Source organism: Aptenodytes patagonicus, chromosome 9 (assembly GCF_965638725.1).
Source record: "Aptenodytes patagonicus chromosome 9, bAptPat1.pri.cur, whole genome shotgun sequence".
In the NCBI taxonomy this organism is placed as follows: Eukaryota; Metazoa; Chordata; class Aves; order Sphenisciformes; family Spheniscidae; genus Aptenodytes; species Aptenodytes patagonicus.
Window position 1 is genome coordinate 8,531,822 of NC_134957.1, and position 25,737 is coordinate 8,557,558.

The 25,737-nt window shown below is 37.2% G+C and overlaps 1 long non-coding RNA gene across 1 annotated transcript; it reads left to right on the plus strand.

Moving 5' to 3' along the window:
- The first annotated feature begins 14,391 nt into the window (after positions 1–14,391).
- Positions 14,392–23,752, plus strand: LOC143164437 (uncharacterized). The gene is made up of 3 exons (XR_012996073.1): positions 14,392–14,439; positions 17,785–17,823; positions 23,672–23,752. It is a non-coding gene; the product is annotated as an uncharacterized LOC143164437 (long non-coding RNA).
- Positions 23,753–25,737: the final 1,985 nt, after the last annotated feature.

The following is a 25,737-nucleotide window of genomic DNA, read 5'->3' on the forward strand; positions in this document are numbered from 1 at the left end:
TTCACCCTTACACTTTTTTTTCTTTGCTGCTCAATATCTGTTTAGATTAGGATTTTCCAAGGATTTAAAGGACTTAACAGTACCTTTCTCCTATTGAATTTCAAACTCCACTAGCCTCGTTTGAATAGCCCATTCTTATTGAAAGACATTTTCCTACTATCTAGCTATTCATGTTTAAAGAGCTCTTTATATTTGAAAGAAATAATGTAAACAACTGTTTCTTTTAAGGATTCCTTCATGATTTGGGCTTATATATATGTATGGATATGTATTTTAACTCCAATCCATTGCTTTTAAATGGAAGAATTTCTTTTAATTTGAATTTTGAAGATTGTGAGCACTGAACTTAAGTGTGCAAGCATGGTAGTCATGTCTGGAAGAATTACCTAAAACCTCCATGTGATTACAGAAATTTTTTCACACTTACTCATTTTTTAAGTTATGACCTACAAACAATTTTTGTAATTCTTATTCAGGTAAGTGTCATGAAAGTATATTTACATGTTCTTGTTGTGTTTTATACTGCTTTGTATTTAACATTTCCTGTTGAATTTATTACTGTGGAATTATTCAATCATAGAGTATCAAAACATGCAGACTCTGCCATTTGTTGCCAGCCATCTTGATTCATAGAATCATAGAATAGAATCACAGAATCATTGAGGTTGGAAAAGACCTCTAAGATCATTGAGTCCAACCGTCAACCCAACACCACCATGTCCCCTAAACCATGTCCCTAAGTGCCGCATCTACACGTCTTTTAAATACCTCCAGGGATGGTGACTCAACCACTTCCCTGGGCAGCCTGTTCCAATGTTTAACCACTCTTTCAGTAAAGACATTTTTCCTCACGTCCAATCTAAACCTCCCCTGGCACAACTTGAGGCCATTTCCTCTTGTCCTATCGCTTGTTACTTCGGAGAAGAGACCGACACCCACCTGGCTACAACCTCCTTTCAGGGAGTTGTAGAGAGCGATGAGGTCTCCCCTCAGCCTCCTTTTCTCCAGGCTAAACAACCCCAGTTCCCTCAGCCGCTCCTCATCAGACTTGTTCTCCAGACCCCTCACCAGCCTCGTTGCCCTTCTCTGGACACGCTCCAGCACCTCGATGTCCTTCTTGTAGTGAGGGGCCCAAAACTGAACACAGTATTCGAGGTGCGGCCTCACCAGGGCCGAGTACAGGGGCACGATCACTTCCCTACTCCTGCTGGCCACACTATTTCTGATACAGGCCAGGATGCCATTGGCCTTCTTGGCCGCCTGGGCACACTGCCGGCTCATGTTCAGCCGGCTGTCAACCAGCACCCCCAGGTCCTTCTCTGCTGGGCAGCTTTCCAGCCACTCTTCCCCGAGCCTGTAGCGCTGCAGGGGGTTGTTGTGGCCCAAGTGCAGGACCCGGCACTTGGGCTTGTTGAACCTCATACAGTTGGCCTCGGCCCATCGATCCAGCCTGTCCAGGTCCCTCTGCAGAACCTTCCTACCCTCGAGCAGATCAACACTCCCGCCCAACTTGGTGTCATCTGCACACTGACTGAGGGTGCACTCGATCCCCTCATCCAGATCATCGATAAAGATATTGAACAAGACCGGCCCCAGTACTGAGCCCTGGGGAACACCGCTCGTGTGTTTTCTCATTTCGTAAATTTCTCATCTTCTCCCTTACCAAAGGAAGATCTAAGGTGCTGTATCTCTAGAAAAGAACTCCCTTCTTTCCCTTTTCTTGTTCATTAAAAAATCAGATTACTTGGTAATGCTATGTTCATTGTTTTGGCTCTTCCGGATAAGAAGTAAGTATGAAATTCCCAGAAATATTGTGTCCAAGTGACCTGGTAGAGGAAAAAAAGGATTTCTGATTGAAAACCAAGACCAGTTAAGTATGCAAGACTGCATCTAATTTATGCATGCAGTTGCCATGACTATGTATGCGCATTGGATAATTGCTAGCACAAATGACTACTGGCATTTGCACACACACTTATCCAATTAGTATGTGCAATCAAAGTAATTTCATGCACAAATTAGCTGCACAATTGTGCATGCCTTCTGCACATGTAATTGTATGTCTAATTGGTCTGAGAGTCTTGTTCACAATGTGTGTCTTGATTTTATTGCAATATAACGTAAAAAACTGAGTTTCATTTGCAGAAATGCAAATTTTGCATAACGTTAGCATTTAGAAATAACTCCAAACTCTTTTTACTAGATTTCACAAAATAAACATTTCTCTATGTGCTACCTGTAGGCAGTGTGAGCTCGCATTCCATAAATTAAATGACAGCTGAAAATTTAACTTGCCTTGAGTTTTTAACAATTATAGCCTTAATAAATCCTATAAATTATTCTATGCTTTATGTAGAAATAAGGCCACAAAATTGCACCATTTTTGTTCCTTATATGCTACGTATAACATTAAAAAATACTTTATTATGAATGCTTGCATGCAAAAGATGTTCAAAATATTGCCACAGTTTTATATTAAAAGAAAATGTATTAAGCACTATATTTAGTTCATATAAGCATGAAAGCCCTATAGAAAAAATACTGGAATCAGTGAAGTCATAATTTTGTTTGATGTAATTATTCCACATTTGATCATATGCTTGAACCAGGGCTTCTTTAAAAGCTTATTTGTCTTATAATCATATTTATTGAAATAAATTTTTAAAATTCTGATTATAACAAGGAAATGGAAGAGCTTAAGAAGGAAGCCCTATTTTTCTTTAAAAATACCATCAAAATGGTAAATTTTGACCAGGCTGTGTAAAGTAAGCAGCTACTCTAGAGAAACTTCCTGAACATCTATAACATACCTAATTTTTTATTATCTACTATTCATTTAACTACAGAAGTTTTGGCACTGCTTTTAATATTTCAAATAACATGGTACAGTATTTTCTGTGTTTTCTCTTCTTGCATCCAGTGAGAGGTAGGCATGGGAAAAGAGAATATAGATTGTGGCCTGGAAAATGTTTTAAAATAACAACAGAGATATTGTCTGCCTTTGAATTTCCCTGGGTTGTTTTTTAAATGTTTTCTTTGGTCTGGCAGCCCTGAAAGCCAAAAGAGGTTTTCCAAAACTAGCCCCAAACTTGCTTTTCCAGAAAGAAGAGCTCTTAGTTAAGCACACAGTATCAAGGAGAGGTAATAGGTCATCAGGCACTTATTGGCAGATAAGGGAAGCTGATAGTAATTTCCAGGGCTTTGCAATATGAAAGAGCTTTTCTTATCTACCTTCAATGTGCCCTAACCTTAAGGCCATTCTAGTGATAAAAGCGTAGAGAGATGTTTCTTGCTATTTTGTTAAAAGACACTGTTTACGCCACTCATGTTGTTCGGTGTAATTCTGATAGCATGGCAAAATTTCTGAACCATTCTCCATGGTCAGTCTACCATGGCAGCACTAGCAGCATGCGGTAAATCAGCACCTCTTGGCGAAAGGCAGAATCCAGTTGTTGACTAAAACACTGTAGCTACAAGAAAGAGCAAAGCTGGCCAGGTGGAGACCCCTCACGTGGCTCCCCAGTAGCCGATCTCCTGGCTACTTAACTACGAGATGGGACATGCAACATCCACAGGACACGCTACATGTGACAGAGAACATGCCATAACTTTGTCTTTGACTATGCTTTAACGTGAGGCTGTTCAGGTATCCCCCTTTAGCATTTGGACCAATAGGTTAAAGTTATCTTTTGCTGCTTCCAGTGTAGCTGAGCTAGTGATGTCAGTGCTGATGGCTATCAACCTGGCATTTTCAGATTCAAATCCCAGTAAGGATGCTTTGTTTGAAGGCATTTATTTGTGCTTTTGTTTTTAATGAAATGAAAGAACTAATAAAAATAATCCAACATATTGGAAAGCTAAGTTGCAGAGTTCAACATTTGTGATTTGGGAAATGTTTGTGTAAGCATTGTTTATTTTCTTCTGTTAATACATGATACGTAAAGATAAGAATCTTGTAGCAGGGGGCCACTTCACTCTGTGTGCAGGTAACTAGTTTTCAGAGAGTGACAGACGTTTATGCCATGAGTTTGTTGCCTGTGAGAACAGTCCTGTATTTACACTGGAAGTGGCCAGTGCACTAAACAAACCAAAAAAAAAAAAACCCAACAACCCCAGAGGACTGTGAGTGAAGTTGGTCATGTCCTCTCATGACTTTTCATGGGGTACCCAGCGAATGTGTCTATCTTGGCTGGTTGTCACCTAGAAAAAGAGCAGTCCAATTAGGGGTCCTTTGAGATGCACAGTACTAGATTTTTTAGGGCTGCAAATGAACTTAGTATGAGTTGTGAATACTTGCTTCTCTTGGGAAAGAGGGCAAACATAAAAGGGACTCCCAGTTCCACTTTTCCAGCAATTCATTGTGGTTTGGGATGTATCACTCTGTCTCACTTTATTTGTCAAATGGGATTCATAATGTAATTTTATATTCTGGGAGAACTGGGCATATAAGGTAACTAGTACTTATAAGAAAACTGTTAGCAATACAGTCCAAATAAAAGACCTCAAGGAAATGGATGGTTCTATACTCAATTTTTGCATGGAGTAAATAAAGTAGGGAATTTCATGCAGAATTATAAAGACTGAAACATTGAATATTTGCCTGAGCGAGCACGCTTTGTCTTCTGCACTAAATAAAGGGGGAAACAGTATACGCTCACATAATTAAATACGGAATGATGATGTGTACAGACAAGAAAGTTAAACTGGCGTTGCTGGTACAGTATTATTCTGCTGCTTAGGTTTTCTTTTTGAATAATTTATAATCTTAAGCAAATTAAAATGAAATGTTACTGTCTGTATGTTCAGGGGTTCCCCCCATAGATATGAAGAAAAGAGGCGGGGGGGGGAAGTGACTGAACTTCTGGGGTGAGGGAGGACTGCCTGGACACAGCGGGTCAAGTTTTGTGAAAATTTGTGAGTATACCCTCACACCTTTGGATGATGTCTGGTCCTTAGTTGGTCTTACGGCTCTATATAGCCTTAATTTACCTATTCCAAATCCTGGCTCAGTTTTGTATGCTCTTTTTCAATAAATTAGTGCTTCTGTTTGTTCCTGTATTTAATGGTTGTATATTACCAGAAAAGCAGGTGATCTCCTGCTATTCTGCTTCTGCCGCTCTCCCGAGTTCTGCGGCGGAGGCTGAATTCCCAGTGGCAGCGCTGCCTTACACTGACACCTGCCGGGAAGGGGGCCGGGGGCGGCCGGCCTGAACTGAGCCTTGGGCATCACCGGTCCTCAGCTTTCGGGGGCTACGCTGTGTTTCTCAAAATATATGCCAGAAGCATGGCCGAATCCAAATTTGCTTGAATTATCGCTTGGTTCGGCAACATATGGATGAGCAAGAAATACAATGCAGTGAATGAGTGGTGCTTCTGGAGGGAATTGTGAGGAAAAGCACAAATTTCAGAGTGACGTAAGTTAAGAACACACAGAATATATATTTTCTGTGTTTACTTTCATTTAATTTTATGTATTAAAGTGATGATAATTAAGCACAACCTACAAGGGGTACATTTAAAATATTTCGGTAGGTAGTGGATGAAGAACTTCATTTTACACTGAAATTTGTGACTGCTTTTATGGTTGTTTTGTTTTGTTTTTTTAGAGGCAAAAGTAAATAAGTAAAAAAATTGTAGTAACTTGGGCTTTGTTGCGCTTTTAAGTGAGTTAGATACATTATGCCGAAAATGGTTTAGATGTTATTTGGCTGGCTATTGTAGATAGGCTGATTTTTTTTTTTCCTTTCCTGTAACAGTGTTTCAAATTAATTTGCAATGGTTTAGATAACTCATTGAAAGATCAAGCATAGATTAGGCTAAAATTCCCTTTGATATTCATAGGTAAGATAGCTGAAAAACATTCAGTGCATATACCTACCTCTTGCAGAAATAACTATAAACATCTGATGATGAAATTAGTTCCACAGTCTGTGAACTGGAGGGACTAAAGTATAAATGGATTTTTGAAACAAAAGTAACAAAACAACATTAGGTCACATAATATCAAAAATGGATCTCTGTTGCATTATGGGCCACAAGTAGTAAATCCATTATACTAAATGTACCCTCTATAATACCTCCATGGAAAAGCTTAGTAGCAAACAGAAATCCTTGACACAGTTCTTGAAATGAAGTAATTTAAGGGTAACAGAGTAAGTAGTAGTTCGACCAGACACAAAGAATATTGAAAATGACTCTCTAACTTTTTCAGTAGTAAATAATCAGATTCAAAGGGCTAGCTAGTGACATGTGAAGATAACTGAGGGCAAAATTTTGTTTTTGTTCTTTAATAAGAATAGTCTTGAATATTTAAAGTATATGAACAGGAGAACTCCGCATTATGAAACAGCAATGAGTACTACATAGCCGTGCTATCAAAGCAAGCAAATTAAGCCACTGAGCTGTACATATCTTTTTTTCCCCTCTGTGCATGCAGGTGCACAGATCGCTGGGCTTGCTGTGCCACTTCCACAACCTGAGCTGTACAGTAACCTCTTTCCCAGTACCCTCCCATCCCAACGTATTAAACCAGCCTGCAGTAGCTCCTCACTCTGGTCTTTGTGTACCTCACAAATTAAAGCTAAGGTGTACCAGGAATTAAAAGGATTTTTATATGTTAGAGTCTCTTTGCTTCCTTTAAGGATGATGAACATATCTCTACATACTTCACTTACAAAGCAAAGAACCAAAAGCTAGCAGACAAGTATTGTAGTTTACCTTTTAACTTCTCATGGACCACATCTCGATTTTAAATTATTAACATTCTGTAATGCCACTGCTTACAACATGCAGTTAAAGTTTAGTTGCTGAAGTTCTGTTCGCAATCACTTTTTAAAAAACAGGTAAAGCAGGAATCCTCCCAGTTATCCAGAGATGAAGTTTCGCTTATTTGGAGCAGACAATTATGATGAGAGCTGCCTATATCACTGCTGATTGTGTTTCTTTAAATGAGTCATCTCCTACCCCTGAAGGTACAAAGCAAATCCTATTTCTTTCTGCTTGGTTTTAAAAATTGTTTGGGGAATGCTTAGCACAGCAAAAGCCAGCCCGCTTGCACTTGTAGAACTGAGAGCGTTTTAATACTAAGCTTTCATTTGACCAAAATCTGTTCTTTTGTAATCCGCAGAATAACTGGGTGATTGCAGATACTGCAGCTGATGAAAGTGTGAGTTGCCTCTGGGCATATTGGATAAAAATCTCATTTAAAAATCAGAACCCTGCATATGTAGCACTTACACATTCTCAAACTGTTTTCTGACAGACAATGCGATAGCACGTGCTTATATCCTAAGTAGGAAGCTTGCACTTAGCTCACGCACAGGATTTTACTTTGAAGATTGTGATTGCAAAATAAAATAACTTCTAAACATTGAAGTCCTAATCATAATGTCTTAAAAAAAGAGAGAACTCACATTGATACCAAAGAATAGTTTTGTTACAAGTAGATACTGGAGTTTTTGTTAGAGTATATAACCAGTGTGGAGGGGAGCAGACCCTTATTTTTGGTATCTATAAAATTTCTTTTTTTATATTGAATTGTAAGATAAAATGTAATTTCAAATGTGAACAATTGTAAGGTACATAATCATAATTGCAGGAAAGACTAATCATTAATTTGTACCATAGGTATTTATTAATCTCTTACAGGTTTGTCTTTTATTGCATGAACTTATTGTAGGTTGTTGGAACATGCCTTATCCTTTTAGGAAAGCAGCTGCAATGTTCAGGGACTATTACAGTTAGGCCAGACTTTCGTCAGAGACAAGCAAAATAAAATTCAAATTGATCTCAAATTTGATTTGGAAAGACATCCAAAATGTGGGGATGTTTTATTCAGATTTTATTTTAAATTAACTTTTGTGGTGAATTTCTGATCCGGCTGAATCGGTGGGCAAATTTCCCATGGACTTTGAATCACTTAGAATGTATTTTGTGAGCTGAACTCAGAAACATCATTGTGCCACTGCAACTGCTTAAGGTGTGTCCGTGTGGTGAACACTGTGATGCTGGTCACCCCAGCTTAAGAAAGATGTAGTGGGACCAGAGAAGAGCCAGAGAACGATACGGACCAACAGCAGTACAAATGGCTTCTGTATGAGGACAGCCTGAATGGCTGAGGATTGTTCAGCCTGGGAGAGAGAGGACAGAAGGGGGATACGATAATCGTTGATATAATGAAGAAGGGATTGAAAGTAAATGCAGGATAATTAATCGCTGTTTTGCTTAACCAAAGAAAGGCAGTTAATTATCAGTGTGATGCTTTAAAACAAGTAAAAGGAAGTGCTTTTTTGCAAACTGTAGAACTTTTAGGATTAAAAGGACCAAAAGAGATTGGGAAAATTAATGAAGCCAGAGTTGATCAGCTGCTATTAGATACAATGGTCTAGATGAAATCTTGGTCCCAAACTCCTGGTTATCAGAAGCTAGGGCAGAGTACCTGAGGAAAGACCACACCATTTAACCTGATTCTTACACTCTTTCCCTAAGGATTTGCTACTAGACGTTATAAAGACAGGATACTTGGATAGATGCAATGTACCAGTTCTCTGATGCCCTTATTTGATTGATTACGCTAGTTCCTGAAGCTTAATTCTTGGAGCTTGGAATATAGTTTTTTTGGCCTTGGGATACAGGTGGTCAGCTGACCCCTAAGATCTAAAGCCTAAACATAGACATGGTCAGAATAGAAAAAAAGTGCTTTTTTTTTTTTTTTTAGTACCTAACAAAATTGGAACAATCTATCGCTGAAGTACTATTACAAGCTAAACATTGACTGTTTCACCTGAGGTTCTCATGCACAGATTACGCTATGTTGCTAGATCTGTTCCATCCAAACGCAAGTGACAGTATGCCCTTCAGTATGCCTTTTGGTAGTTTTCTTCCTTTCTTCCTTTCTCAGATTATATTCTTCCCTTTGAATATGGTTTACAATCCCCTCTCTTTTTTTGCTGAGGTGGAGGTTAGTATACTTAGTGTTTTTCTTCTTTTTAAAAAAAGCGTCACATGAAAAATACAGGATTTTGCTTATCTTGAATGTATTTCTACTTTCAGCTTCTGATCTAAAACTACTTAAGCAGCATTATTTTTTTTACAAGGAAGGAACAGTAGAGGGAGGTGTTCTCTAACTTTCTTACTATCAACTGTTCCGAAGTATGTAATGAAAATCAATTTTACCATGTGATTTGAATGATATCTGAATGCAACAACTATTACATTGCGCTTTAAACATTTTGTGTTTGAAAACAGAAGTTGAAAGACTGTTGAAAGTGTCCAAGATACTTAGCATATGCTCCGGGACTGAATCTGACTGTGTTTATTCAGACACTTGGAAGGCTTTATATACGTTTGAAGGGAGACAGTTCTGGTTCCATAAATTAAAAAAAATCATACCAAGATTGACTTTAAGACATACATTTCAATGAAACTGATTTTGGCGTGTTTTCTGGATTTTGAGTCTCTGAGAAAAAATGTGATCACTGTGTTTCTTTTTTAAATTTACTTTTGAAGTTTGTATTCATTTTTTAAACATAATTCCAAATGTTGGTCTCCTTGTGGCTACTTAGGGCCAGTTTGTGTATGCTTGTCGTACATCTCAGGATGTATTGAGCTGCAATTCTTTCCCCTCCTTATTACTGTCCTTTTCTGCTTCCTTTTTCGGTCATTGTCCCAGCAGCCCAGTGCATCCTTTTCTCCCCCCATCTTGCCCACACTCTGTTTTCTCTACAGTCTCCCTGCATTAATCTGCACATAGTTTTCTCTTTTGGACACTCCTCGTTTCAGGGCTCGCAGTCTCATTCTGTCTCGCCTGTCCTGTCCCTGCCTTCTGTGCCTCTGTTATGAGCCGTTTCCCACAAACGAGGACCCTCAATTTGATACAGTCTCTTATCAGCCACTTCCATATTCAGATTCACGTACCTCTCTCTACCGTCTCCTTGCCGTATTTCCTAACAACAGATTTGCTTTCACTGAACCTTGAGAGAAATAGCATCACATTGTTGAAAGGTGTGTCATCTCAATCCCAACAAAAATACGAGGACAGAGTCTAGCCATCCCGAGTGAAATGTTCACAGAAAAACTGTAGTAGTTTGTGATAAGCTAAATATTTACACTGAGGCTGGTGATAAAAGTGTAAGTGTCTGCATGCCTTGCGTAATCAGAAACATACATTTGGATGAGTTTTTTCTGAGTGTCAGTTAAGTGGATGAAAATAGGTTTTGTCAGAATAGACATATGGATTCCTTCCCAGCTATTTCCAAAAGGGTTCTTGTGCAACCTCTCAGTAACCTCATTTGTAAAATGGGGGAACAATACCTGCTGCCTTCATATGGTTTTGCTCAATAATTGGTCTTTGAAGCATGGTTGTTTGGCTTCCATCCCAGTGCACCTGTCCCTTGGTGAAAGGGTATTTGATGGGGCTGTTTGCCTCTCAAATTGCCGGTACGTTGGTCAGACACTTTCCCAGCTGGGGAGCCATATGTCACAATTGCTTATGTTCGGTGGCTTTGATTAGGCATTTTTCTTTCAATTAAATGAAAATTGTCAGATTGTAAACAGAAGTATTAAGAGTGTCCATTTGTAGATAAAAGGTGAAGTCTGTAGGAGCTGTGAAGTAAGCAAGCAGTACAAGTTTACGTGAAATGGGTACAAAATTGGAGACCCAGCAGTATTTCTGAGAAGTATAACTTTTAATAATAGCATGGAATTACATGCCCATAATGGGTACTATAATGGAATTTTATAGATTAGCAAATTATTACCTTTGTTTCGCTTTTTCAGAAGATTAAAAAAACCTATTTGTTAACCTTGTTTATTCTTCAAGCTATGAGTTGGTTTATATGCAAATTATAAAGTGACATTTATTTTCAAGTGTCTGTTCTTTCCTGTATGGATGTTTTTACACAAAGATGTTTAGGACGTTCTCCTATTAATCTGGCAGTATGAAAACTGTTGGTACATTGATGCCATTCATCGCTCTGAATTATAGCAAAGAATATAAAATTAGCATTTTTTTCCATTCTTCGGTCACATTTTTAAATTATTCCTGCTGTCTTGTTCTCAGTATGGGGGTACTGATGAGTGCAGATACCTGAAGCAATCTTCCATCACTTTTCACAAGAGAAAAAAGTTTAGATGAAAGCATTTTGCAGCATGGACAGCGTAAAGATTTATGCAACTTTTACTTAATCAGTAGAAAGTATATATAGGCACCTTTTATAGAAAAGTGTCTACTGCTTGCTGGTTTTTTTTTCCATTAACATTAGTAAAAAATCAACGGTCAACCGCGCTAAGAGTGAATGCTTAGTACTTTAAAAGCCAAAATAATGCAATATTCTTTCTAAAAACCAGCAGAGAAATGTCCATAATGCGGTTGCTAACTGACAGGTGAACAAGGATTATTAAAGACCAGGACTATATTTTCATAAAATTTTCATGTGCAGTTATTTAATTTAGGACTGTACTTATCATGTCTACTTGATACAAGTCATGTAATTGCATTATACAGATACACCTTTATACACAATTTTTATTTGCATCCAGAAAGAAAATGTCATTAGGGAAAATAATTTCAGACCAGCTACTTTTGCGTGTCTTCCTGGCATGTAAGTGGCATTTGACTAGTGTGGAAAATCTGATAATGAACATAGCAGCATCAAAGTTTGAATTAAAAATCCACCCCTAGAACGAGTAGCAAGGCTTAAATGATGGAAACGAAACTGCCGGGTTTTGTCTTGTATGTAGTACAGTAAACTTACTTTTCATTTCTGTTACATTTTTATGGAATCTAAAAGTTGTTCGGTTTCTTACAGGTAAAGCTACCAAGAACTAAGTTTTAACTACGTCTTTCCCTAGTCCTTGATAAATTGGATTTTGTGTTGCATTCAGTGCACTTCATTTTAGAAGACTTAATAAGGACCTTCACAGAATGTCATGAACAAATGCTTACTGGCTAGCTGGTAAGCGAAGGCTTCTTAATCTCACAATTCGGTTAAGGAGGAGAAAGATCTTGGATTTGAGCGTAGCATACTAGTATGGTCCTGTTTCGACACCAGAATCATAAAATCTGCATGAAAGAAGCAACTTCAGTGATTCAGCTTGTGGCACCAGTTGTTGCTTATCCATTACTATTGGCTGTGCCTGCACATGGTGAATTGCTTCAGGTGGAATTATTGTCAAGTCTCACTCCAAGAAGGTAAAATCATAACCTGACTAACAGTGACCACTGGACCAAAAAACTCTGCACAGTTTAAAACAGTAAAGAAAGAGGTATTAAAGATATCCCAAACATCAGATGTGTAGGAACTGTGGAACCTCAGGCTCTGGCACATGTTTGGTCCACATGTCTGTCAGATCTGAATGTGGGTTTTATGACATGTCAGTAGGACATGTCATTTAAGTGTTGATTTTTGGGGAATAAACATTTGAAAGTGAACAGGCTTGCCACTTGCTGAAGTATGTTTGAATGACAGCTGTTCCGTTTCCTAAATTTCAACAAGAAAACTAGCTTTGAGTTTTCAGGAGCTAAATCTGTCAGCTTTTGATAGAAAGGAAATTTTGAAGGGCTGGAGCACTGACAGAAGTGGGGGTGGAAGCACAGTTGCAGAACAAAAATCAGAAATAATTACGGATTTACTTTGCACTTTAATTTACATTCTTGCCATATTTTAGAACCCAAAGCAGAATAGGGGTACTTTTAAGGCCACTGCTAGTAAAAAATATTTTTAAAAGGCTGTGGGAGTATGTAATCTACCTTCCTCGCTACATCCAGTGAAGAAGGTCAGAGTCAACGCAGAACTGAGAATGCAAGGCAAAGATAGCAGAGCTGTGGCTGTGCATCCTCAACAGGGGGGCCAAGCTAGAACCTATCCTGTGTACTGCACTTGCCATCGGTTTATTATGCTTATATGGGTGATAGTAATCCTCACCGTTCTCAAAACTCTCAGTATCTGGTGCATGGTTATAAATTAATAATGCTTTGGGTGTCATATCTTTGTTTCTGCAACTGCTGCTAATGAAGTTCTCTGTGTGCAGATTTTATTTAAATTCTACTTTTCTTTTGATCTTGCTGTTAGTATTTGAAGTTGACTGATATTTATCACTGTGTTCTCACTACCTGCCCTAGTTTCCCTGGTGCATACCCCATGGCCCTCTTGCTTAATGCTGAACTGGCAAAAATGCTGGCAAAGATGCTGGCAAAGGTATCGTAGACAAGCTGATGAAGTCAGACTAATGACTTAGGCTGGGTTCTGAACTTCAAGCTTTTGCCATTTTGGTTGAGGTATTTTTTTGATTTTCTTTGGGAGGGGTAAGGGGTATTACACCCGACAAAAACTCTTAGTATGGAAGCAGCTACTAAGCTAGCATAGCTAGTCTGGCAAACTTAGCTTAGTATTTGGTGAGCATTCAATGATACATCATGGAGGCCTTAGGCAAGTCAAATGAGTATTTTAATTCATAGTTTTCAGTGTATTTCTCCTACTGTTAGGTTACTCATTTTAAAAGTGGCCATATTTTACTGTCAGTATCATTTTAAAAGAAATAGCGTTCATTTCAGTATAAATGAAAGGGAAGTGTTACCGTAAGACAAATTTGTGATGAGTGTTCTTCTGTTGGTACAGATGGCATCTGTGTATTTTTATCACTATAAATCACTCACAGTTGGAGTCATACTTAGTCCAATATCTTGCTTTATGTTTATTAAAATAATCACAGTTTTAGGTATGATATTAATCACTCAGTTCTTTGGAAACACTTGGATTGGTAGATGAAAAAACATTTATTTTGAGAAAGCAAATGATACAATTATTTTCCACATATTTATAAATTTACAAATAATAAACAAACTATATTGCAAAGCAGTGAATTAGCTGAAATATTGATTTGTAAGCCTTATTTTTCTCATACAATATATTGCAAGTGTACGACTGATAAATCGGGACTTCAAATAGTACCAGTAAATGCGCTGGGGGATAGTTACCTACATTTAAATACCATTCTTTTTTTTTTTTCCCCCCAAAAGTCCTGGTCTGTTGGTAAGACTCCTCAAAAAGTCTTGAATTTGTTTGTTATACTGTGATGACTACAGTTGCATTCCAGCTCTGAACTGGTAATAGTCCACAGCCGTACTAGCTTAAAGGGGAGGATAGAAAGATTTTAAAGACTAGATTTTCAGCTAGAAGACAGCTACTTGGATCTAATAAATTTGGCTCAAACTACCTTTTTATTTCCCTTCTTCTGGGGATTGCTGATGACTTGTTTGGCTGTTAGCATAACCAAAGCAGCTGACAGACTCTCTTGCATTATATAGGTTACCTTTGCTCCAGAGATGCCCATTCTCACATTAGGAGTGCCCTGTATTCTTCCAGCGCCCGAGCCAAACCCCACAAGCACAGAAGGGCAGAGCCGCAAGTGCCTACGTGCTACTACTCTTTGCTGTATCTGGTGAGTTTGTCTAACTTGTACTATAATATCTACATAAAATGGACTATGAATCCCTGCAAATGATGTTGGCAATGTTCCACGTAGCAATAGAAATGAGCTCTGGGCTGTGCTCCCCTTCATCTTTGCAAAATGGTAAAGAGGGAGCAGATTCGCTCCAAGCTTTCCAAACTATGAGCTACAGCCTGAAGGAAAACAAAACGAATAATTTCTTCATTCTCTCAAGTGAAAACCAGTTGCCCCCTGCTTTCCATAGGATACGTGAGGGAAGCGGGCCTGCATGTACAAAAGATGGAAAGTGATGCCAACTGGTTATATAACCTATGTGACCTGATCAAGATAGACGACTTCTTACTCAGTTACTGGTTTTTTCATAATTAATGCAGTTTTCCTGTTCTGAACCTCAGCGACTACCCAGTTGAATTAACTTTTAAGGAATGGTATTCAAACTGTGAAATATTTAAATTCAACTAAGATGTAGCCAGATAATTTTGTACCAGTAACATTTATTGAAAACTATAAGAAAATGTATGTTTCTATAGGCAGACACACCCGACCTAACCAGTTTCAAATTTGTACACACTTGCATTAACAAATTGTAGCTTGCTTTGCTCAACTGAAGTATGAGTCATAAAGATATCAAAGAAAATAACATCCAAAATGCCACTTTAAGAGTAACAAGTAATTATAAAATTCGTTGACTCAAATGAACAGTCGTCTTCATAAGCAGAATTATCTTGAATGACCTTCTATCTAAATATGCCTCTCCACAAAGGGCCAACACTTGCTATCCCTGTTCATGTGAACCCTCCGAGCATGTCAGCAGAATTATTCAAAGGGCAGGGTTACAGAATCAGGATAGCTTTAGCACTGCTGAGCTACTTGCGTGTAAGAATGTGGGAGGTGGGCTTTTTTTGTTACTTTCTTTGTTCTGTAGTACATGTAACAAATGTACTTCAGTGTTAAATACTCCAGATATACCAGGAGAACATGACATTTGTGTTCATGGTATAAAATGTAATTAGAAAGCGTTCCCTATCTTCACTTGATTGGTAAAATTCAGTTGCCTCTGTAATGGAGAAGGGATAAATTTTTCACTTACGTTGTTCTGACGGGGGTCATTCCATTAACTTCAGGGCAGTTACTCAGTATTTACTGCCACATAACTGAGTTCAGAATGTGCCCCCTCAGATTTGAAAACACTCGGAAAACAGTTGTGAGAAGATCACACTGCAGAAGACTGTAATGGGGAGAAAGGAATATTTCAGGAAATAATTTGCCTAATCTATTTTATAAATTTCTATTTACACATACATACATTTATATTTACATATTTACACATCATAGAAAAGGGACATCAAAAGTCATAGAATTCAAGCCACTGTGACGAGCTAGGATCAGCTTTGCCTAGAGCATGTTATGTGAGAAGCGACAGTGTACTATTAGGACTACCTGAAATGAAATTCTGCACTTCGTAATAAAGTGCAGGCAGTAGATATAAATGTTTTACCTCAAGTAACCTAAAATTCATAACAGAACTTGAGAGAAAAAAAGGATGATTTTCCTATCAGCTAAGAATCTCCACTGTTACCATTTTAATGAGGGATCTATCATGCTTACCAGCTGGCAGACTCAAATAGTGGGGGTTTATTGGTAGAAATGGCTTATAATACTTTACATATTGAGGTGTTATTACTGTTCAGAATAAACCTAGATATATTAAATATACAGTATTATCCATGTTTATAAACAGAAATTAGTGTAAATAAGAGATAATTGGCTATATTTGTAATTAAGTAATATTCTCTAGTGAAATTACATGCATTCTACTTCCTATATTGGTTCAATGTCATTAATATTAAAATGCAAGGCAGACATCCGTCAGAAGAACACTATGCAGTTGTACAAAACTTCAGTTTTTACCAATGAGTTATAGGATGGAGTTATTTTCCTGACTAAAACGTCATGTAGCTTTGTGTATCATAACAACCTGCATAGAATTTGGAAGGAAAAGCTGGAGCTATAAGAGCACAGAATTGAGGTACAACTGTGCAATTCTTTTGGAATTTCTCTGTGGAAGACTAACGTTCAAACATGTCTTGTAAAGCCCTTATAATCACCGTTACCTCAGTCAGGTACTTTTTCAGTGTATTTCTTTACTTCCTCCTTCTTCCACTTCGTCAGTCAGTACAAGATACCAGCTTGCATTAATTTATTGTATAATCTTTAATAATGTCATGATGTAATAGTATTATATGACCCAGAAAACACTATGGGAACTCCATATGAAAATACTGTATAATTATTTCTTGCACTTGATTATAAGTGTGGAGCAAGTCTAAATCAAAAAATCATATTTAATTCACACACAAAAAATATTACTGGAGTAACAAATTAGAAATTGTCAGATATGAGAGAGCAGAAGTTGTTTTCCCCACATCTGCAGGAATGTGCTCAGTGAATTGATAAGGCAGATCATACAATTTTTCTACCAAATCTTGTAAGATTGCTGTTGCAAGATTTCTGCCATCTGTAACTCATTTTAGTGAGACCAGCTGTTCTTGTGTTATTTTGACCACATTCATTTCATAATTGCAAAATTCATCTTTTCGGTTTGGATTTGATCCAAAATAAAATTTGTAAAGCAAAAATAAAATGACAAACTGCGACACCAGATCCTACCCTGCTTGTCCCTCTTCACTCTGAATTCAGTGTCTCTTACACTTTGTATTCTGGTTTGACTCATCTGTAAATGTGAATACATATACAAAAATACTATCAGAACCACTTTTTAACTGTGTTGTTATGGCGTATATATAGCAACAGGTTATACAATAACTTAAAAAAAGTTCATTAGATATTACTGAAGCAAAGTTTTATAAATCTGTCTTAGACATCACGTAAGAAAGATATTTAATATGTGGGATAAAAAGTATTCATAAATATTACAGTGATTTAAAAATTCTTCTTGATAACTTGGCTTGAATAAAAGCATGAGGTAAAAAGGAGGCATGAACAGAAAATTCTTGGCATGTGTTTACAATTTTTATCAAGAAAATAGTTGTTTAGATGTTTGTTGACAGAATAATGTAACATATCAGGTATGAAATGGTATTAAAGTCTATGTGTGAAGTACATCAAAGTAATTCTTCTAATAATTAAACTTTCATATAATCCACTATTCTGTTGAACTGAAATGTTATTTCTATAAAGTTTTTTCTCCCTACAGGTAATATGTACTAAAGACAGTCCTAATTATTTATCTTGACACAGTACTTTACAACCTATAATAATCTGTTGTTTGCTAGGATTATAACCAAATTTTACTATTCATATTTGCGTACATAGGCTCAACTGCTGGAATACTGTGACTCACTCCATTGGTAGGTGAGTACCATCTTTCTTCCTACATCTTGTTTGTGTTTTTTGGCAAGTATTTTCAAATGCAAATGCCTGACATTAACTAAGTGGCCTAATCTTCAGACGTAGTGGCTTGAAATCCATATTGCATTAGGGAGTATTCGGTAGTTTTGAATGTCATATTACTGGCTTGAATACTATATAGTTACCATCTTTTCTACTGAAGCTCAAAAATGCAACCTGTGTTCATTTAATTTCTTTGACATTAGCTACTGCAGAAAGGGAATATATCAGATTGAATAGTTAATCCAGGGACTGTTTTATGTTTTTGATAATGCAACTTGTTCTGCAGTGGCTATGGACAGGTTACAGCATGCCTATAATTATATATCATATAAACACATTACAGCAGTAGTTTCTATAGGCACAGTTCCAGGAACGATCTGGGTTTGTTCTAAATAACAAATATAACACCATTGCAAAGTGTGGGAAACAGCGCATAACATCCAGTAAAAATGCTGATGCTGGTAGGACTACCATTTGGCTGTTATGCACATAAGAATACAAGAAAAAATTAATTAATTGGAGAGTGTTAGGAAGGGGTTGGAGGTAATTGTTTTGCCAAATTAGTAGTCTTGAAGATAAGACCAAGTTCACTAGAAAAGTCTTTACTGTCACTATTTGGCAAGAATATATGAAAGGGAGGTTAATCAGCTGTTCTTTAAAGTAATTGAAAAAGCCTTTTTTTGAGAAAGCACATCCTTCCTACCAGTCACTATTCCTTGCCTAATTTCCAGCTGCTGAACTAGGTGATGTTTCAAGTATATCAAAGGGAGTGCTGGACGTGTATGTAGAATATGCAGAAGCATTTTTGGTTGGTTACATGGACCAAGCTGGGAGATACTTGCAGCTCTTTGTGACTGCGTTCCTTTTCTATTCTGAGAGTGAATTTTCTCTACGGCAAGGTGGCTCTTGGAATTCAGACATTAACTTATGTTATATCTCTGCATTCAAAAATAAAAAATATATGATGGTTTCTTCTATTGATTCTTCTCTATTACTGTTTTTATCCTTATGAAATCTTGTCGGAACGTAACGGATACCTTTCTTTTCCAAGAACTCTTCATAATAGTCTAAGAAGGATTTCCTAACCAGTAATGAGGATATCACTGGTGGGTTTTGTGCTTGTTGAAAGTGGCTCGCTGAAAATCAAACATACAAAACCTCACAACAAAAGAAATACGCTTCGAATAACTAGCTATTACATATGCTGTCAGGAATTGAAAATACACAAGGAAAAGAATGTATCATCCTGTCAGCTTCGTCACAACAGGAACAGCACTTGTCACTTGTGGATATAGTTTTAGTGTAGCTCTAGTGGACTGTGCTGACCCTTTTCTATGAGCCATACAGCTCAGGAAGAGCTTGAAAGGCTCCAGCATGGTGTCAGTGCTTGATTGCCCATAAAGCCACTTAAGAGCAGATACAAAACCTGCAGTAGGAACCGCTGAGGTCCATCAACTCATCCTTTCTTTTCCACCCCGAGTATTTCAAAACCTGCACTTTTTTTTGCTTTCTAGAAAATGAATTATGGCAAAACCGATCAAATGTATTAATTTAAAACAATAAAAAAATGACAGGAATGTAGTGTTTTACTGAAAAGGTCTGAGGGATAGGGTTTAAAACATCCATTGATTGAAGGACAGTTTATTTTATAATTACCGTACTACAGAAGAAAGGAATGTGTATATCTAATCCAGTTTCTTATGCAGGAAATGAAAATGGTGTAAAAATTGGAGAATAAAAGTCAAGACTCTTATTCTTGGTCTGTAGCTACAATATTATGCTTTGTGATGAATCATTTAACATCCCTTTACTTAGTCCGCCTCCTGTAATATGGTACAAAATGACAATTTTTCATGATTGTGTACTGATTAAAAAGAAAAAAATATTCCACATCTTTATAAGGATACATAGACGCAATAGAATGGCAGAGTATAGTTGTTGTTTTGTTTAATGAGTAGGAACTGTGGGATTCTTTGCAAAGTTTCTCTTTAAAGAAAGAATTTATCAGGGTACGTTCCAAGAAAATATTTTGGGCAGTACTTACGATCTAGAACACCTTGTCTATAACAGCTTTTAGAAACATTGGGCATGTGATCTTGGCTTGCTCTCATAATAACTTTGGTGATGATGCTTATCATTCTTATTACTATTATTATTTTTATATAGCTGATTAAGTGTCATAACACTTGCAAATTAATGTTCTATTTAATTACAGTATAAGGACAGCTGTTAGGTGTAGCGATGACTGTTCTTTATTTCACCGTCTTTGAAGTTTAACTCCACCCTACAAAGCACCTTCTTCCTGATTTATACCCATAATTCTCTCTAAAATGCTTGCACAAGATTGATGTGTATTGCCATCCATTCAAAACAACACCGAGGTTACAAATCAAAACTGCTTGATTCTGAGTCACAGTAAAATTGCCTAGTCACTTATCTTTCCCAATGCATTGGGCTAAGATAATTCTGAAATACTTAGATTTCTGCTCTAGTCTACAATGGAAGTTACATAGCACAGTCCATTCTATTGTTCTAGTGTTTTCAGACTATAAACATTTGAATTATGAAACTAAATTACATACAAATACTTTATTAAAATTAGCCAGATCACTTACGTGTATATTATTTTATTTTGTAAACTTTCTATATAAATGCCTTTAAGGTAATTTCTGTCGGCTCACTTACTTTCCCTTTGTGCTGTGTTTTGCTCAGTCATTATCAATCAGTAGTGACAAAGCCACTTCAAATTCAAGATTTCTTTTCAAATTTTGTTCATATTTTACGAAACCCAGAACCAGGTAACTTCCATAAATTATAATACAAAATTGATCTGAATGAGAGAAGTAAGGTGCAGGACATAAAACATAATCCATAATTTGTAAAGTTTAGGAAAAAAGTTGATTCTCAACATTATATTTTATTGTTTGTCTTCAAATACTACATAAACAGAGTAAAAACTATCATAATTAACAATGATGATGTAATTTTGAGTTACTCTATTAGCGCTTCCAACTCTTGGAGATAATGAACTCAGCATTCTGCAACAAATTCTAAATTCTTGTGAAAAAAAATTAGAAAAGGAATTACGGCACCATGCTGACCTTTATTTTGCATATAAAGGTTTCGAATCTTAAATCTGAAATGAAATGTCATCCTCTTTCCCATTTTGAAGACAGCAAGTTGGAATAAAGCACTCTGCTTTAATACTGTGATGGGGCTCTTGCTGGTTTTTTTGTAACAAAAGATTATAGTTCCTGGTTTAACAGTCCCTGGTAGGTCGCTCCCAGAGAAGGGAAGGGTCGCTCAGGAAGGTAACCTGTAATCACGTGTAACCAGACAACCCATCCCGTGCAATCAGCTCTCAAACATCCTGTCTGGCCTAAGGGCAGTTCGTAACTTCTTGAGCAAACCCTAACAGCTCCCAGGCTAAGTGTAGAGATTTCAGGATTCTTTTGAGTAGTTTGGCAACCCCTGACTAATTCTAAATGAGTGTGTTTGGTTTGCCCAAAGAGCAATAGCCTACCAAGATAGTTGATTTCTCCTTTTGGTACTCTTTCAGATATTTCTAGAGAGAGTCTCTGCTTTGTTTCGATTGTGGGTTTGTTTGGGTTTTTTTTAATGGATATTTCTTTGAGATTAACAACTTTGTTCTCTTACATTCTTTAACCTGTGAAAGAGAAAGGAAATAGCATTTTTCTCTCTGTTCACCACAAACAGTTCTAGAAATAATGGTCTTAAGTGGCAGCAAGAGAAATTTAAGCTAAACTTGAGGAAAATATTCTGATGACAACAGTTAAGCACTGGAATAGATTGTCTACAGATGTTACGCTGTTGCTAGAAAGGGACTGACAAACTTTAAGAAGCATTTAGGTATAGTTGATCCTGCCTTGGCACAAGTGAATGTATGAAATGACCTCTCGAGGTCCCTTCCACCTTCCATTGTCGATGAATCAAGAAAAGAAATAAAGTGAGCCTCATTCCTCTTCAGCCTCAGCAGAGGCTGACTTAGTTTCCTTTCCTTTCCTTGTCAAGGCAGAAGTTATGACCCTGATATGCTTTTATTCTGTTGATTTATTGGTTTATTACCTATTCAGTTTGTGTGGCTTGGAGAAGCAGGTTTTGCAATTGTATGCAACAAAGATGATCATGGTGCTTTGTAGTTCTCTTTCACCTTTCTTCTAAGACTGACAAAGGATCTTTACAATATGAATGAAATTATAACAGTAATTCTTACAGGCTTGAACTGTCATATCTATAAAAAATTACACCAACATATGTAAGTCCACACAGAAATGTAACAGGAACAGAAATGAGTTTTGCGTCCTCAAAATCCTGCCCCTCAAAACTCTGATTAGTTGGGGAAAAAAAACCCAAACTGTTGGCTGTAGGAAGCTATACTGCATTTTTCCCTTGAGGTATATGTCATCGGCAAATTCAGAGTTTGTCGTTAGAACTCTGAAATTCTTATCTGTGAAGACAGGACAGTTTTTCCAGGTGGAAAGATGTTTAACTTACTGGGATGGGGGAATGGTAGTTAAGCTCATTTGACAGAGAGAGCTCTCCCATGTCCGAAATCCTAGAATGAAATTCTTTGCACGTGTTTATGCATTCGGTGAAATCAGATGTCTTTGTACTGTGTTTACTGAACAGCTTTTATGAGCTATAAATACCAGCACATTCTGGTAAGTTTCTAACAAACAGAATGGTCTACTCAATCCCAATATGGTCCTGTGTTAGAGCAGATTGGATAGTACACTTCAGTGATGGGAAGTGCATTTAAATTTTATCCAATGGCTTGTATGGTTTATAAATTTAGATACATTGTGGGTGTATAGAAGCTGATTGTATAGCATTATTCATTATGTGCCTTATATCAAGTTTTGGCTCCTATTCTGTTCAATGATTGCACATTAGCATTCTTCTTGATCTTTGGTGTGTGAAGCTTCCTGCAGAACTGGTTTGAACTAGTCACTCCTGCTTAAAGAATATTCTTCTGTTCCTGTCGTTAGAAAAAATTATTATTATTGATAGTTGATGATTTTCCAGTACTCTTCCCAGTTCATAAAACTACAAACTGGATGCTCACAGACCAGCCATGTCTCTGAAACAGCGTTGATAGGTGGACAGATAGGGGACTGACAGATCATTTATGAAAGGCTCCTGATGATTACCTTCTACTTTGGCCACAGGTAGAAGGTTCTTCTGTGTCTTTCTGACTGATCAGTTGGGTTATCAGCTGACTTGCAATTAAAATAATAGGGCAATTATTAAGTCAAGAGTTCTGGAAGTGATAGTCTAAATTGCACTGACCACAGAATTGGCAGTTTGTGAATTAGTAGCTTGTGGGGGAGAACACAGTTATTCTCTCTCTTCCCTCTCACTGTCTGCAAAGCACATGCCTCTTTCTACTATACTGAGTTTATTTTAGCCACGTGCTCTTTGGTGTAAAATGCTTTCATTCTACTTTGTGGATAATCCTCCTTAGAGACAGAGAAGTTGGGCTGCTAGGAATAGGGGAACATTTTTCTGATACAGTTAAGATGGTGGTGGTGGTTGTTGTTATTGTTATTATGGTTATTTTATGGTTATTATTTTATTATTATGGTTATGAGGTGAGAATTTTACCAGTAGCTTTAATGGCTGATAAGAATAGCTGATAAATGAGCGAAGCCCGGTATGGCATAGACCATGCACACAGACAAAGACCTAGTGTCGGAAACTTGCCACCTCTTATTTGTCCTTCTGTTTTTACTTTAGAAAAAAAATAATCCAATATTCTTATCTTAAAATAATAAATCTTGTTTTTCAGATGGTATGAATTAGCATGGAAGACCAATATCTCCCTTGCAAAGGAAGTAAAAATTTGTCAAGTTGATTATCTTCAATAGCCTCTCAAGTAAGGACCGCTCTCATTACGGGTATTACAAAATATCTCATGTTGCCTTTAAGATTTTATGAAAACAGGGTAGTCTTAAAACAGTCTCTTTTAACTTTAAGTTTTTAAGCCTCTTTTAATTTGGCTTAAAGCCTGAACCTGTTTATCACTGAAGATTCTAGCTTGTTCACTGGTCTAACAGCAATAGATAGTAGGGAGGTGACCGTGTTGACAAATATGCCAAGATAGTTGTATCAATTTATGTAGGTCACTGACTAAAGTGACTAAATATAAGTGAAAATGTTGCTGCTAACTTCAGCTGCCTTAAGGTTAGGGCCATGCACACAGCTTTGGGTACCTAGTCATTTCTTTCAGCACTGTTCAGAATGCCAGTATTGAAAGAATAAGGGTCGAACAACCTGACTCTTCATGCAACAGAAGTAGCCTAACACTTGGTTAATAAATTGCCTATGTAACATAAATTGAGATTGAAAAGTTTTGTCTTTCTGAATACTGAAAATGCACGTCAGGCAGAATGGAACTACCGTTTCACACACTACACTCCAGAAGCTGTTAATTTCTGAGAAGTTTGTAGGAAGAGTTTATGTTATGCCATTGTTACAGGACAAAAGAAACTGAGTGTTAAAGCAGATTCTTTAGAACTTAACTAATGCAGCAATATTACATATCACGCATACGCTTGTTTTAATGTGTGTGGGGGGGTATGCTTGCTTTTTAGTACATGTATTCCTGACAAGTTATGCAAGTAAAGACTTTTCTTGACAAATATAGTAATGCACAAATAAAAATAGTTGTAAAAGAACAATTACATGTGAACCAGACAGCAGAAAGCAGAGCAGGAAAGCTGAAGTATTACCTATGTGTGAGTAAGTTAACGTAGAAAACAGAATCTGGTAATATTTAAATGGATCTCTGTAAAATGGAAAAATATTTGAGGGGAAAAAGTAAATAATCTGATATAAATATAAAAGCACCAGCTAATGTAGATTGAAATAACAGCATGGATTTTTGGTATTGTGCACATGTAAATGCATATACCTGTGTAAATCATCATTCCCACAAGAGGGAATCTCTTCAGAGTGCTACTTGCTTAGAATAGCCAATATCCAGAGATGATAGGAAACTACTAATTCGTTAAGCTTCTTTAAATGAGGAAACAGAAGGCAGTGAATGAAAGCCAAGACTCTCTAATCTCTCACTGCTTAACGGACTTTGTTCTTACTCTGTAGCCTTATATGGAATACGTGTGGATAAAGACCTACCTTGGAGGAAGGTGCAAAGTATAACATTATTCATAATAAAAGAGTAATGCTCCATATCACGATAGGTTGTTTTAAAACATCATTTACAATCCAACTGAATGTGGTTGTCTAGGAGAAGTTATATGGGGGAGGTTGCACTTACAGCATTAAAATGTTCATTATTTTGTATGACCTCTTTGAATCTCTGTTCCAGAAGGAAATTTACGGAAGTTGAGAAAAGAGTAATCCTATTGAGAGGTTAGAACTAGAAAATGCTTTCTGAGTCAGAGTTACAATACTTACCAAAATGGTGAGTTGTACGTTACCCTACTGTGTACCTACACGGTTCCTGAAATGTTGTTAAAATCAAAGAAGTTTGACAGTCCAGTATGGTGTTTCAAATTCTGAAGCTAGGGCTCCTCTTGGAGAATTAGAAGTAAACCCAACTCTGCTAGCTGATAGCATAGGAGAAGAGAGCTCCTGCTTTTTCTGTCAGGAATGCTGTGTTCAGTTCTCTGATGCACATTCCTGATGCACTGATCATTGACCATTCCTCTTTCAACTTTCATTTTCACAGACTCATACTGTACATAAATAAGGGTGAGATACTGAAGCAAGAAAGAGTTACAGGATTAATGTTGGTGCTTCCTGAGGTCCATTTCTAACACTGTGTACATTTTACTGGCTCAGGGCAGCGAGTGGTTTTACTAGCAGCATGGCATAGGGTTAGCTCTATCT